Genomic DNA, 3277 nt, shown 5'->3' on the forward strand with positions numbered 1-3277 from the left:
GCTGGGACCACGTTCGGGAACCGGTCCCGCCCTGTCAGGGACCGGTTGCATCACGCAACCCCGCTACGACCAGCCAGGGGAACCGGTCTCTCACCTGCAGAGACCGGTCCCCGAGAGCAACTTCTGCCCAATGATGCCATTTGCCTCATTTGCTCTCGCGGACTCAACTCCAAGGCACTTTTTGTGTTTTGGACATTCCCAACTCCCACAAAGGTATACTCTCGACAATTAGTCGATCCTGGATGGAGTGCAATCCTCATATTTCGAGAATTCACTTCCTTACATATCCCGACTGCAAGTCGATCTTAGAATACACGCTAGATCCCTGAAGCTGATCAAATAGATCATCAATCCTCGGCAACAGATACTTGTTTTTAATCGTGACTTTATTAAATTCATGATAGTCCACGCACAAGCGAAGTGATCCGTCCTTTTTATTAACAAATAGAACCGGTGCTCCCTAATGTGAAACACTTGGCCGAGCAAAACTCTTGTCCAACAAATCTTGCAACTGTGCCCTCGGCTCTTTCAACTCTGCTGGTGCCATCCTATAGTGTGCCTTTGAGATTGGAGTAGTCCCAGGGACGAGATCTACCACAAACTCAATCTCCCTATCAGGTGGCATACCTGAAAACTGTGCTGGAAGCACATCTCCAAACTCCCGTACCACGAGAATATCCTCAATCCTAGGGGCGTCGACGTCACCCCTCAACACTACACTAGCTAAGTAAGCTATGCAACCTCTGCTGATCAACTGCCTAGCTCGAGAGGAGCTAATTATCATCGCAAACAGCAAACTCTGGCATCCTCGGTATACAACCTTCTCCTGCCCCGGCTCTCTAAAAGTCACCGTTCAATTCTTGCAATCGATAGTGGCGAAGTACTTGGTTAACCAATCCATGCCCAAGACAACATCAAACTCTCCGAGTTTATGCAAAGCCAACAAACCCACGGGCATGATCCAATCTCCTACCCGAACAGGGCAACTGGGGCAAAACTCCCTAATGTCCAAGGAGTGGTCGGGGACAACAACACGTCCCGAATGCAACAAAGAAACAAGTGGGATGCCATGCAACTCGGCAAATAGCCGATCTATGAATGAATGCGATACACCGGTATCAAATAATGCACGAACTCGAATGTCATTTAATAAAATGATACCTGCAACCACATTCTCGGCTGCTGCAGCCTCCTCAGTCTGGGCCGCATACATGCGCCCGCTCGGGACCTGTTGTGACTCCTCCGTCTGTCTCAAAACAGGTGGCCGCACGGCCTGGTAGTGAGCAGAAGGCATCCCCTGGCTGGGACCCGGTGAAGCTGGTGCCGATGCTGACGACGGCGCTGGAACAGATCCTCTCGGGCAGTCCGACTGGAAGTGGCACTCCTGGCCACACAAGTAGCACCTGCCCCTATGCTGTGTGCACGGCCGCGGAGGGTGGGGACCACCGCAGATCACACAACGAGGAGCCCGGGAACGGTCAGACCCTCCACGCTGCGCGGTCGAGCCGCGCCCACATGACTGGCTCCTAGGGTACCTCGGCGGCCTCCCAGAGTGCGTCTGACTCGCACCCTCAGCCGCGGGCCTTTTCCTCTTACCCTTTTCCAAGCCCTCTCGGCGCTCGCCGTTCTCCACAATGAGCGTGCGGTTCACCACATCACGGTAGGTCTGGAGATTGGAGGAATGCACAAATCGAAAGATCAACAGCCGATGTCCTCGTTCGAAGATGCGGGCCTTGTCCTCGTCGTCCCACACAATGAAAGGCACGCAATGCAAAAGCCGTGAGAACTCCCTCTTATACTCGGCCACAGTCCAGTCCCCTGGCGTATACTGCGCAAACCCTGCTCCATCTTCCTCTTGAAACTGTCGGGGAAGTAGTGCTCCAACAGAAGTTCCTTGAACCTCTTCCAGGTAATCGCCGCAAGGTCAGTGTTGGGGTTGTCCTGGATATCCAACCACCAACTGTAGGCCTCGCCGTCTAGGTGATGAGTGGCAAGCCAAACTCGATCTCTCTCCTCCACGAAAGTGTCGCGGAACAACTTCTCCATATGCATCAACCACTTCTCTACAATCCAGTGGTCGGCTTTCTTTCCGTCAAAGGTCATGGGATTACATCTTCTGAACTCGTTGAGGTGACCCATGAGCCGATCCTGCTCCGCTCCCTCAACTATCACAGAAAAAACTGCCCCCTCCAAAGGCACCTAAGCTGATGGTGCCGCAACGTCCTCCTCCCGAGGTGCCACCGCAAAGGCCGTCCGAGAAGTGTCCAGTGCAGGGGACGACACCCTGGTCGCAACTACCTCCCCCGGCGCGGGTGGTGTAGGGACCTGAGCCTCCCTGGCAGCCGCCTACTACAGTAAAAGGTCCTCCAGGCGCTTTATCCTCGCCTCCTGCCAGCGCGCCACGTCTGCATGCTGCTGAGCCGCCACTGCCTGCTGGGCAACCAAGTCGGTGAAGGCCGCAAGCTGGCTCCTCAACTCACGGACCTCGCCGGATCCGGAGGTAGCGGAGGTCTCCACCTCCTCCAAGTTTGCCGCATTATCCGCTCCAACAGACTTAGAGCGTGTCGTCGGTATTATCACTACAACATCATAAAAGCGCAAGTTAGTAAAACCCACACTATCGCAACCCCGCTGAGCACATACAACCCAAGTCATGCGAAAGTAAGGAAGTGTCCTTTGCTACTAACTTCTGATGTTACGTTGTCGGCCGCCAACGTAACCCTCCGCGAAGTTAGAAGCTATACACTTCAATCAACTCCAACATTTTAGAGTTATCATAACCCAATCATAATACTTTCGCTTACAAATCAAATAGACATCGTCTCTCACAAGCCTATTTCCTAAGTCCAATAGGCTGGTTGCCGACGGTTGACTATTGAGCATATCAGCATTGATCGCCCGATACTCATACGCACTTTACGAACACCAGCAGTCTGATCCACTGCAAGAGGGTGTTCTTTTCCGAAAAAGTGGTTGGAGGTGCCAACCCGTGAGCCCATAGGCTACCTTGGGTTATATGCAGGTAGAGTGACAGCTTGAGGTCTGCGGTGCGGACCAACAAGGCATAGCATGAGGTCTGCGGTGCAGACCAACCGAGCACAGCTTGAGGTCTGCGATGCTGACCAACAGAGCACAGGTTTCAGATTGGGTATTTTTGGACTTGTCATCCGGTTGATGTATACATACAGTAGCGGTAGTTGTTCATATATATATATCTCGTTCGTTTATTATCGTTGCTACTGTACTATCTTTACCCATGCCTTTGTTTATTCTCCTT

The sequence above is a fragment of the Ananas comosus genome, linkage group 21 (assembly GCF_001540865.1).
Source record: "Ananas comosus cultivar F153 linkage group 21, ASM154086v1, whole genome shotgun sequence".
In the NCBI taxonomy this organism is placed as follows: domain Eukaryota; kingdom Viridiplantae; phylum Streptophyta; class Magnoliopsida; order Poales; family Bromeliaceae; genus Ananas; species Ananas comosus.